The sequence below is a fragment of the Pinus tabuliformis genome, chromosome 2_2 (genome assembly GCF_031772625.1).
Source record: "Pinus tabuliformis cultivar Carrire ecotype Pingquan chromosome 2_2, CPIR1, whole genome shotgun sequence".
Taxonomy (NCBI): Eukaryota; Viridiplantae; Streptophyta; class Pinopsida; order Pinales; family Pinaceae; genus Pinus; species Pinus tabuliformis.
In genome coordinates, this window is record NC_142300.1 from 1,227,741,557 (window position 1) to 1,227,755,475 (window position 13,919).

The following is a 13,919-nucleotide window of genomic DNA, read 5'->3' on the forward strand; positions in this document are numbered from 1 at the left end:
GTTAGCCGCACCCAGCGACTTGGGCAACCTTTTGCATTCTTTGATTGAAGGGTTTGACGAGGAGTCAAATGCACGGTCGTGTCATGCGGGCCATCTCAAAGATTTGGAAGTCAAAGGCGCGTAAGCAGATGCCGCGTATATTTGGATAGTCATTTTGATAATTGTATGTGAATGTGGATTTAGAATGGGGAAATTTGACTCTTCTTAAAAAAATTCCATAAATTATTGGAAAATCTACAGTCCGCTTTTTACTTTCGGCTGGATTGTTAACCTTTCGCTGCTTTCAATTAAGTCTTTTCATATCCAATAGTCAATGCTTTGACAGTCACTCAAAACGATAGAGGAGTTAGTCATGGGCGACCCGCCAGTGGTTATGTACTGGGCTTAGTCTAATTTATGAAATACTTTTTTTTACTGTAATTCAACAAAATTTAGCAAAAAAATTCTGAAAAACACTCCACTCGAATATACTTTCACAAAAAAATTACTATTTCATCCCTAAATTAAACTATACCACTATGTATGGTAGTGTTCAAGTTCGCTTTGACCTTTCGTTCATTCCCGAATTCCCACTTTTATAATAGCATCTTTTAATTGACTACTCCTTAATTGGCTTTTCCCCGTTCCGATAATAACTTAACCCGTCTATATATTTGAATTCAAGGTAATATTTTAGGGTTTTGAGATCCTCGGTTAGGTAAAGGCAATGAAAGGGGAAATGTCGGAGTTGACCGTTGGAAGGGGAAAATTTTAAAGGGTTTTCAAGAAGACTTGGCCTTAAGAACGAGAAGATTTCACTTAAAAGAGTTGTTCGTTAGTAGGAAAGTTCAATTGGGGATACCCACTACCATTTTTCAATTTCATATTATATAACCTCGTATATGGTTAAGCAACATGTTAAAGTTCAATTGGGGATATCCATTACCATTTGTCAATTTCATATTATATAACCTCATATGTTGTTAAGCAATATGTTTCTCTAAACTGAAGGTTGTTTCCCTTTGTTTTATATTTTGAAAAGATCTAGATTATGAATTCTCCTTGTTTCACAGATTGATATATTTTGAAAAGATTTAGATTATAATAATGATCATTTCATATGTGTATGAATAGGTCTTCATGTTAAATGCATTTCAAGTAGTTTTTTTTTATAGTAGGAAGAAGAATAAAAGAAAAGTGTCTCTAAAGTGAAGGTTGATTCTCTTTGTTTTAAAGATTGATATGTTTTGAAAAGATTTACATTATGAATTTTCTTTGTTTTAAAGATTGATATATTTTGAAAAGATTTAGATTATAATAATGATTGCTTGATATGTGCATGAATAGGTCTTCATGTTAAATGCATTTTAAGTAGATTTTGTTATAGTAAGAAGAAAAGTAAAAGAAAAGTGTTACCTCACGAGAACCAACAACAACAATTATCACTTAAATATATTTCAAAGAAATAAGACTCTCCACAATAGAAAGCTGTCGAGAAAAAGGAATAATGGAAGAAAACTTTGTGAGTCTTGCAAGGTATCTCAAACTCAAAAAATGAATTAGCCTTTCATTCCTTAAGGTTACAGAAAAGAAAAGAGGTTACAGAAAATGAAATAGCTTTAGTCCATGAGAATCAATGCAAAGTTTCATGAGGACATGAAACATCTTCAGTTGGAGGAAATATTGTCTCTCCAAAATGTCATATTTTTCACTCTCTTTTTTTCACTTCCCTTTGTTTTTTACCATATTATACAACTCCAAATCCTTACATTGACACCATTTTCATGATTATATATGGGTTAGACTTATTATTTTCCAAGGCATTTATTTTAGTATTTTTTGAGTGAGTTTATGGTTAAGTATTAGAAAAATAACATGTATTCACTTATATCTAAAAGTTGGATGAGTTTTGTGATTTTTGTAGGCATATTAGAAGATTCCATCAAATTCATATTTGAACACTAAGCCTAAAATTCAAATTTCCTCTTAAAACTCTTGAATATTTTAGGAATATCTGAAATATCATTATTCAAGCAGATCTCATTCCTACTAATCCAATCATTGAAAATAGAAATGACAAAGGAAATAGAGAAAGACTTGAGTGTGCCTTCCCCATCAGGGAAACCAACGGGGATACTAAGATGAATAATATAAGCCCCTCTACCCTTCCTCATTTCCATGGCCTGACCACAGAAGATCCAGACACTTTCTTATTTGAATTTGTTGTCATATGCTTAACCTATGACTACACCAATGATGAGCAGAATTTGAAACTATTCCCATCCACTCTCAAGGATGCAGCTTTGCGCTGGTTCATGGGTTTACCTAGGGATAGCATCACCACTTGGGCTGAGATGCAGAAATCCTTCAACAACAAGTATCGAGACTACTTTAGGTATAAAGACACTAAAGAGGAAATTTTTAGAATGACCTTAGGGCATGATGAATCCCTAGAGGATTATGAAGAAATATTCCAGCTTAGCTACAAAAGGGCCAGGTGCACACTTGAACCTAAGTCACTAAAGCTAGTCTTGCTTAGAGGAGTAAGGGAAGATCTTGTAGATACCCTAAACTTGTTAGCAGGAGGGTACATCTACCAGTTAGCCTATGAGGATATCAATACTGTTTAGAAACCATTTTAGGGTAGCTAGGAAAAAGGGTAGGGGTAGTCAACCTATGGTCAGTCCATCTTCTTCCAATGCATGCATCAAGGGTGAAATTGGAAACATGCTAGAGGATTTCAAGAGTGAGATGTTGCAAACCCTTTCCCTACGGATGGACATTATGGACATTAAGAGAGAATAGGAGGAAGCAGAGAGATCCTTAGCCATTTTTTGCCCTAGATGCACCAAGAGGCACCCTGGGAATGAATGCACATTGAATTAAATTGAAATATGTTTAGTGCATGAAGAAAACCACTCCACAGACAAGTTCCCTTCTCTACATAGACTAAAATTTGTATATCAAGGAGCTGAAGGGGTAACTGAATAGCTCAGCTACATAAACGAAAGGAAACCCCATAGGCCTAGGACATACCACCAGGGCATGCAAGGGTCATCTCATGCATATTACAACCCCAACTAGACCACATACATTCCCTATTGGGGACCCCCTGCTCATCCTTCTTGGTCTACACCTCCTCCCTGGTCCTTTGCACCTCGGTATCATTACCAGCCAACCAACCAATCATTTAAACCATATTCTCCACCATAGCCTCAATGGAATGCATTGCCCAAGGGGTGGAGGCCCCCATGCAACAATGCCCCAGCTTTATTGCATTCACCACCTTCTCAACCACAAATTTTACACTCTACTCTACCTAAAAAAACCCAGATTCTTGCCCAGCCAAATCCGAATCCGAACAACAGACAGGCACAGCCAGTATACAGTGGAAAGATATCCTATCCAGCTTATGTTGTGGAAATTCAAGAAATCAACTTGATATTTGGGGGAGTACTCTCGAACAAGCAACCTCTACCTCCACCTAGGGAGGTTGAGGAAGAAAGAGAGGAAAGAATGCCTAAAGCAAATCCACCACCCTTTCCTGAGAGATTAACCCAAGCAATCTAGCCCACCCCAGAAGAGACTGAACTTCTGGGAGAATTGAAAAATCTGTGTCAAAATTGCACTTCTCCAAGCTATAAAAGATGTGCCTATTTACAACAAGTTGATCAAGGAGAAGTGCTTCAAGAATCCAGGTAGGGGAAGAAGAGATGTCCCTACCATTAATGTCATTGGACAGTTGTCCGACTTAATGTTGAGGTAGGTAATCTGTCCAAAGTATTTGGACCGTGGAAGCCTTGTAGTAGATGTGCACATTAATGGCACCATTGTCCCACACACTTTAATTAATCTTAGGGTTTCCATTAATGTGATGACCAAGGACACCATGCTCAAGCTCAACCTCTAGGGTTCATTGAGAAATACTACAATAGTCCTGCAACTTGCAGACTGCTCCATAGTGACCCCTAAGGTGATTCTGGAGGATGTGATGTTCTCCATTGACTCTTGGGAATACTCTGCAAATTTGCTAGTTCTCCAACCTAAGGCCAAGCTTATTAGTTACCCTCTCATCCTTGGGAGGCCCTGGCTAGCCACTGTCGATGCTTACATTAGTTGCAGGGCCGAAAATATGACTATCAAGAATGAGTATATATCCAAGAAGTTAGTCCTATGTCCTCCTGCTTAGCCATCTCTGGAACATAACTTACCTTTATGGATAAAAGAGGAGGAAGATGAATTTTATTCCGCCTAACTCTATACCTTAGAAACAACCATGGGAAGGGGGTAACCGGATGAAGATGATTTGATTGAGCACATACTCCAAAGTCCAACTCCCTGTACATTGTCCTTAGAATAATTATTAAAGGAAACCCAGAACAACCATCAGATTGATCTAATATTAACCGATTCCAACCCCATCCATGTCAAAACTATAGAATTCGTCCCTGATAGAACTTTGAAAATCAACCCATCTCGTTTCCTTCACTAAGAAGAAAAGTTGTGCAACATGCTAAAGGAACACTTGGATGCCTTTGCTTGGAGTTACAAAGAAATGAAGGAAGTGCACCCCTCAGTGTGTACTCACCACATTTATATCAAACAAGGTTGTAAACTAGTCTGACAACCCCAAAGGAGGATGAATTTATCTCTCAAAGATATAGTCAAAGAAGAAATACAAAAGATGCTAGATGCAGGATTCATTTACCCTATCTCTGATAGTGGGTGGGTCTCTCCTTTGGTGTTGGTTCGAAAGAAAAATGGTAAGTGGAGGATTTGTGTCAATTACAGAGAGTTAAACAAAGCCACAAAGAAGGACCGTTTCCCTCTACCTTTCATCGACCAAGTGCTAGATGTCCTGGCAAGGAAATGTTTTTTCTCTTTCCTAGATGGATTCAGCGGGTACAATCAAATCTAGATCAGCCTGGAAGACAAGGATAAAACCACCTTGACTTGTCCTTGGGGTACTTTTTCCTATAGGGTCCTTCCTTTTGGCCTATGAAATGCTCCTTCCACTTTCCAGAGAGTAGCGCCGAGTATCTTGGCCGAGTTAGTCCATGATGCAATGGAGATTTATATGGATGATTTTACACGTTATGGATGTGATTTCCAGGAGGCTTTGTCCAACTTAGGTAAGGTGTTGAAAAAATGCATTGAAGTGAACCTCTCTCTCAGTCCCAAAAAATGTGACTTCTTGATGACTCCAGGGACTTTGTTAGTTCATTCAATATCCCAACAAGGACTATAGGTGGACCCTAACAAAATAGGTATCATCCAAAGGGTCCCTCCTCTGCAAAAGAAGAGAGATGTCAGAATTTTCCTAGGGTTAGTTGGATACTATCGAAGGTTTATAAAAGACTTCAACAAGTTAGCTTCTCCTTTATTTGGGTTGTTGGCCAAAGAATTTGAGTTTGTATGGTCAAAAAGCCATCAAGAGGCCCTAGACACCCTGAAGGACAAGTTAACCACTCCACTGATTCTCCAAGGCCCAAATTGGGCCCTTCCTTTTCATATACATGTTGATTCCTCACACAAAGCCATAGGAATAGCTCTAGACCAAATAGATGAAAAATTGCCTTATGCCATTTACTTTATCAATAAGAATCTGTCAAAGGATGAACTGAGCTACACAGTTACTGAAAAGGAGCTCCTGGTTGTTGTGCATTCATTAAACAAATTTAGGCATTACATTACAGGTTATCAAACATTTGTACATATTGACCATGGTGCAATCAATTATTTAATGAATAAACCTAATGTGAATGCCCAGATTATTGTTGGTTACTTTTATTACAGCAGTTTGATCTAACCATTGTTGATAAGCCTGACAAGGAAAATGTTGTTGTAGATTTTATGTCCAGATTAGCTTGGCCTGCAAGTGAGGAAGAAATGGTTGATGATTAGTTACCGAATGAACACTTATTCACCATTAAGTTCTCTCTCCATGGTTTGCTGACTTAGAAAAATATTTGGTATCTGCACAGTTCCCACCAAATTTGTCCTCCAAAGAGAAAAGCAAGATTGTGAGGAAGAGTGCCCCATTCACTTGGATTGGGGGCAACCTCTTCAAACTAGGCCCCGATCAAATTCTAAGAAGATGTGTCAAGGAAGAGGAATTCTTTGACATCCTTCTGACCTATCATGATGGGCCATGTGGAGTTCACTTTGTAGCAAAGAGGAGAGAATTCAAGGTGTTACAAGCTGGTTATTATTGGCCCATTCTTCATCAGGATGTGAAAAGATATACTAGTCAGTGTGATCGGTGCCAAAGGATGGGAAAGCATACTCCAAGGCATGAAATTCCTCTACAACCTCAAGTGACTTTCAAGCCATTTGACAAGTGGGGCATGGATTTAATTGGGCATATTGACCCTCCTTCTAAGCAAAAGAAGTACATCATTTTGTGCAATGGCTATCAAACTAAGTGGGCTAAAACCAAGGAAAATCAAGGTAACAAAAAAGGAGAAGGTGGTTGAGTTCTTAAGGGAAAATGTCTTTTACAAGTTTGGGTACCTTAGAGAACCGGTAACTGATCAAGGTAGCCAATTTACATCCAACATGATTGAAGACTTGTTAAGCCAGCACAAGATCAAGCATAGGACCTCCACTCCCTATCACCCACAGCCTAACGGGAAAGTGGTGGTGACCAATAGAGTGTTGGAGGACATCCTGACCAAAGTGGTTAGCAACAGTAGAAAATATTGGGCAGATAGATTAGTTGAGGCCACCTGGGCCTACAATACCACCTGGAAGACCACCACTAGATTCACATCCTATGAGTTGGTCTATGGGAAAAAAGCCTTGTTGTCCATTGAATTTGAGTACAATACATTGAGGATGGCAGCCCAACTAGATCTAGATCTCAATAATGTACAAAAAGAAAGATTGCTCCATTTGAATGGGTTAGATAAGTTCAAAATTTAGGCCCTCCTACACACATAGGTAACTCAAATTCAGAGGAAGATCTAGCATGACAAGAACATTAAGGAAAAGTAATTTCAAGAAGGTGATTGGGCTTTGTTATATTATTCGAAATATAAAGACTTTAAGGACAAGTTAAGGACTAGATAGTTAGGGCCTTATGTCATAGAGAAATGTCATGATAATGGTTTAGTGGAGATATGAACCATAGATGCAGAGGCCATTCCTTTACTTCTTAATGGGCACAGATTGAAAGTTTAGAAAATGCCATTTTCAAATCAATATTTCATTCTTGGTATCAACAAAACAATGATGGTGTTGGAGCAAGTCTCAGTTCCTACCTCATCAAGTCCCTAAGAAAGAAAAAAGTAAGGAGACTTAGGTTAAAAGCTCCATGAGGCGCCTAAGTCCCACTGTTGGGTTGAATACCTCTTGAGGTGGCCCAATGGTGTCAAACAAGAAAAAGAGAGAAATAAAAAGATCTCCAGGTGAAAAAATCTCTTGAGGCGCCCAAGGAAAGAATCTAGGATGAAAACCTATTGGAGGCAGACTAGTTTTTTTTCAAAAAAAAAAAAAAAACGCGAAAAGAAAAATTATGAAAATATTCTTTGCAGGTCAGCAGGATGACGATCAAAGCGACAATGGAGAATCAAAAGGGACCTATTTAGCTCATTTTTTATTTCTCCACTCATTATCATTCATCATTCCACCATTCCTTTCATTTTTTTCACTCATTTACCTCAGTTTGCAAGGGTTTTGTGTTTCTACAGGGTTCCCTGAAAACCTACAGGATGATCCTGTAGGAATTACAATGGCTTGGGAATCCTAAAGGAAGTGACCCTAGAGCAAGGAAATGGCCTACCCATGTCAAAGAAATAAATTCCTACATCACCATATAATTACCATACCTCTCCCCACCATGATCGCCCCCTACATTCATCAAAAAAATCAGTTTCCAAAATATTATATTTTTCAAAAAAAAAAAAGAGAGAAAAAAGATGAAGATAGAGAGAAAGGGGACAACACTCGAAGGTTATTTTTCATCATTCACACACCCCATATACCTCCTCTCTATCCATGTTAATCATCCTCAAATCCCAATAGTATAATATGATTAAAATTTTTGACGGAGAAGTAGCTACAAGACAACCTGTAGGAAATCCTATAGTAGCCTATCCCACATAACTAAAATCATAGGTTGCAACAAGTTTCAAGCATGGAGATCCAAAGGTAGGAGAAGCTCCTCCAGATCCTAGTAGCAGTAGCAACATCATCATCATCAACACTAGGTACATGCACATAAAGGAAAATAATCAAAGAACAATATAAAAAAAAGAGAGGAGAAATCACACGCAGCCAACACACAACAAAAACCTCATTTCTTCAACAAAGTGTAGCAAGGTATTGTTACCACAAGTAATTATCTCGCTTCCACTCTCTCATTTTCATAATGTGATAAAAAGATGTAAATATTGTGAATGAGTTGGTTTATAAGAGAAAGGTGGCCAGTTAACTTGGACACCTTCGTTCAATCAACGAGGACAAAACAGTTAGTCCTCACACACGTGGCAACAGTCAAGTCAAAGAAAAGGAGGATGAGGTCAAAAGAAGTTAAGCTACGGATTCCAAAAGTGGGAGTTGATTACGAGGTGAGGAGAATGATGATGTGGTAGTGGGACCAACGGTCCAAAAATAGATATTCATACCTGAGCTACGAGCACACCACCTCACTCAAATCAACCATAAGAGGATATAAAATTGATCCCCATGCATAGATGCATTCACATTCTCGAGGCTCACACTAGCAAAGTCACTCTCTACCCTCAAGCAATCTACAGGAGAGGTAAATTTCATTTTTTTCCTATGCAGGACCACCTACAGGATCCTACAGGATCCCACAGGAATCCTACAGGGTACAGGAAGGCAGTCTACAGGATTGGCAGTGAGATATTTCAGAGGGAGAAAAAGAAGGGTTGGCTACATCAAGCATTGTAAGGAGGTAGGCTCTACATTTCCTCCTATTTTTACAAGTGAAAGGAACAAAAAAATCCTCTAGTTTGTTGAAATTGATTGCAGTAAAAGGGAATTGTATCCACAGAAATTCTAGCTCAATTTCCTCCTTCATTATAATTTTGCATTAGAAATATATACTCCTCCATCCATCAGAAAAAATGACAGGGTGATTTAATAGAAGGGAGCCCATCAACACCATGAGGATTCACCAACACCCTCCTATGCTAGAAATATTCACAAGGCATAATTGGATGGGTTTCTTTGAGAAATTGAGGGGGTATGATGATGAAGTAGCAAGAGATTTTGATATCTTCCTCATTCCACTAACTAGAACCCATGCCACTATTGTGGTGAGAGACCTCTCCATAGAACTCACCCCTGAACTCATAAGCATAATTACCACACTCCCCTTAGGAGTGACTTGGAGAAAGGAAGACAAGGGAAATAGCTAAACTGCAGAGAATAAATTCTTTTTAGAGGGAGAGGAGGCCATGGAATACAAAAATGGAGTAAGACGAGCAAGCCTACCATACCCTTGAAATGAAATCAGCTGCCACCTTATAAAATATATATCATGTGAAGGTAGGTATAGTGTGGTATATATATACCATTTTATGCTTCTTGAAGAATTGAGGTTTGGAGCAAATACACCTCACCACAGACTCAACATACCCTACTTCCTTCTTCAATCACTGATAGATATGATCATGAAGGTGTAGGAAGGAAACTAACAAAAGCTATCGCATCATGGTTTAATTAGACTCATCATAGAAGATGCCCTCCAAAACCTTAGAATTCCTATCACATGGGAAATTTTTAGAGACATGCAGACAGAGGAGTATATAAAATCCCTCGAATATGACAAGAGCCCTACTGCCAGTGAGAGGGATGAAGAAGAAATTGAAACAAATGAAGGAGAAGTAGAGATGGATGAAGAGGAAATATATGAGGAAGAAGAGGAAGAGAAAGACAAGGAAAGTGGTGGAGAAACAAAAGAAGATGCCAAGGAGGAAACTGATGAACAAGGTGACAAACTAGAGAGAGAAGAAAAGGAGAAAGATAAATATGAAAAGGGAAATGGAAAAGGGGAGGTAGAAGACAAGGAGGAGTCACCCAGGGTATCTCCAAAACCCACTCAGAAAGAAGCATCAACTGCCCTCACTTCCCTTAGCACCCCTATCAAACAAAAAGACAAAAGATAGAGAAAAACTCCTTTGTACTTTAGAACAAGAAAAAGTACAAGAATAAAGCAAGGAAAACCTCAAACTCCCACCAAGGTTCCCATTGTTATTGAAGACTTGCCTAAACAGCAGGAGAATATGTCTCCTCTTATAAAGAATCAAGGAGAAGAATCCTCAGGACAAACCTCGCCTCAGTCTCCTATCACTTATGTGAGAAGGCTTGTGACTAGATTTGCCTCATCGAAGGGAAAAGACATCCTATAGGATACACAGAATGACCTACAGAAAGCATAGGAAATCCTACAGGAAAATCTTCTAAACCTACAGGAAACTCAAAAATTGTATAAGGTAGGGAGTATGTAGCAAGAAATAAAGAAGGAGGATCCAGAGTTAAGGGAACCTAATCCTCAACCTTACCTTGACTCCTACTATAGATTTATTGAAGGGGGAAGGGTCATTTCACAAAAATTTTCCATCCCATTATTCTTTGAGCTTGATAAAGAAATAGCAAGAACACATAGATGGATGCAGATTGCTAAGTCCAAGGGAGTGGAGGACATAGGTCACATGGAGTAAAATCTCAAAGAGATGGGCAGAGAACTAAGCAGCCTGGGGGACAGAGAGGTCATAATGAAAGCTCAATTGGAGGCGGAAAATGCATGGTTTAAAGGACAATGACAAGAAAGAGAAAATCAATTGGAAACCATGGCCAATCTATCCCTAGAGGAAATCCAGTGCAAGATGCTAAGTCAAATGCATTATACATTAAGGAACAGTGATTGCAGTTCCAAATCAAGACCCTAGCACAGCGAGGCACTATGCCATTCCAGGATTATAGACACTTCATTGATCTTTGTGATCAAAGCACACTGGAGGACAGGGCTAAGATGTCTGAGTTCTACTTGCATAACATGGCCTTGACAGATTTGAATGTATGGGACCCTAATGAAAAACTAGGGGATTTACAGTTGATGGCTTCGGCATCATGGATTAACCATGAGGAAGCAATGGTGGAAGAAATGAAGAATATATTAGCAAGGAAACAAACAGAGTCGAGCAGTCAAATCTAATGGTTGTCTTCGGCACACATAATTTAATCGAAAATGATCCTCAACTTGCACCCATGTATCTTGCTACCCAAGAGCAAGCAATTACACATTTTGAAGATATGTTCAGGCTGTTAGGGGATGACAGCATGCAAGCTTGCCAAAGGAGATGGAATAATTTTCCATACAGTTTTAAAATCAGAGAGTACCATTCTGCTTAAAGAATGATAGAAACACTGAACAAGACACCCATGTACAAGAAAACCATCCAAAGGCTGAAAGTCAATTGGATTCACTTGCGACTCAATCCACCACTACTATTGGGGACGTTAGAAAGAAGGAAGGAAGAGGAAGAAAGAAAGCAATGGGAGGAGATAGAAAGGAAGGCGGGAGGATTCTATGCATAAGAAGACAAAATCACAACAAAAGCATGGGATGTTAGGGAGGCCACTAGGGCTATGAAAGATATGGATATTGATTGAGTTGCTCAGAGGATGAGCAACACTTTCAGTGGGGGTGTGATGATGAGCCTCATCATTGGGTAACTATATGGACTGTAAGTCACTTCCTAGCTTAGTGAAATCAACTCTTCTCACAATTTATTACATGTTTTGATTATATTTTGTTTAATGAGACGAGTCAAAGTGAGATATTGTGCCTAGTGGGCTAATGTGAATTAAATGCAGGTTTGTGAGAGAAAATCAGGGAATTTTGGCAAGATTAAGGGCTGAAACACGAATGGGACAAGGAAAAGAGATTTTCAGAGGTAAATCCTCCTCATTTACTCCTCCCTCATTCGAATATTCCTCCATCAATCACACTAGCTCGGAGTACAAGCAACCAAGTCATGATGATCAAAAGGAAGCCGAGCAAGTGACAGTCAAAGAATTAATTTATCTTGTGTTTAGGATCCAAGCCTCCCTATATTTAAGGAAGTCATTGGATACTTCAGTTGTATAAACAAAAAGGCCTAGAGCCTCATTAGAATTAGAATTTTTGCTGTAAAATCACTAGTTATTTTTGAGCTCTAGACTTGTGGAAGACATTCCTATGTAATTTTTTGTTTTGATAATGAGAATGAGCTTTTCCTTGATCCACTACTGAGTTAACTTAGAGGAATGAAGATCTTGGGTTAGGGCCTAACCCTAGAAGCAGAGGCTCCTCTTATTGTATCTATATGCTTAGATTGATTTCATAGATTCATGATTAAATTGTCCTTAGAAGTATTTCATTGCAGGTAGTGTAGATTTGATTAATTTGTTTATTACTTTGCTTCCATTTGTGCTTTACTTCAGCAATAGTTTAGAAGAGATAAAGAGCCATCAAAAAGTTGTAAATAGGTGTTTTGGCCTCACTTCTTCCTTTAGGGATCATGATTTGAGGAAAAGACTCCTATGCAGCCCCAAAAAGACAGAATTCTACTTTCTCATAGAATTTAGAGTTTTTTGTACTTAAGCCAGCATTTGATCAATTTGCAAGAGTAGGCCCTAGTCATCATTTCTTCCATCTTCAACCTTACGGTAGATCTCATCAATGATTCCATCTTATGCTGCAAGTTTTCCTCATGCATGAAGTAGACAACTAGCTCATCAAACTCTGTTTTCCTAGCTTATTGAAATTCTCCTTGTTTAAATGATTTTTGGGCAAATATCAATGTTTTATGCAGTGCACGTGTTTCAAAAGTAAGGAGAGATCTCATAGCCAGCAACCTATTTCAAACTTCATCCATCCATGATAATTCCTTGCTTTCACTAAGACCTTAACCAATTTCATCATTTTATGAGGAAACTTCTCCAAGCATGTTGAGCAAATCCAACCATCTCCCAACCTTAGTTTTGAGTTCTAAGTGATCCTAGGCATTTTATCATCTCATTCCATCCACCAACCACCTTCCCTAAGCCTTCCATCACCTTTAGCACCCATCATTTTTCTCTCGTCTTTATCGTGTAGAAATACATGGAATCCTGTAGGTTCTTAGGACATCCTATAGGTTTTCCTATAGTGACCTATTTTGAGGTTGAATTGAGGGAAAAACCTCTAGGAAGCCAGACAAGGTCACCTAAGGTTCTCCCAAACCTTCAAACCATCCACCAGTATTCCTAAGCCACCTGCCACATCACCAAAATAGATTAGCTTTCACACTCCTCCACAAAAAAGATAAAAAGAAAAACAAAATTATTCTAATCATTTACATGCACAGTATTAATGTTTGATGTTTTGAACTTACATGCTTAGGAAAGTAGAATTTCATACATGTTAACTTAGCATTCTTGTTGAATCATAATCTCTTAGCAGTTAGTTAGGAAATGGTGTGTTTTAGCATTGGATGTCTGTCTTTTTCCTTACTACAGTGTACACGCTTTCTCTTAGAGTGGATTTCTATTTCCATCATCAGTAATCAAGCTTCTTCTGAATCCATAAAAGTCTGGCTTGAGTAGTGGTATCTCACTAGCTGAGTAGTGAAAAAAGGGCAAAACCATCACTTGTACTTGTGTATACATCACTGTCACCTCCAAGTTTGTATGAACCCCATGTTGATAAAGTAAAGTTGGTAGTCCCAGGAGTTGCAGCATTCTTGCTGCAATATTGGTGTGCATCACAATTGATTATTACCTTAAAGCTTGTTTGAGATCAGAATCAGATTCCTTAGCTACACACATGAAATTTGGGCAATTTATTATCAATGGGTGTAGAGGCACTTCTAAATCCAATATGGTATAATTCTAAATATTTTTGTGTTCAACTCAATTTTGAAATATGTTTATTCTAGTTTTGTTGA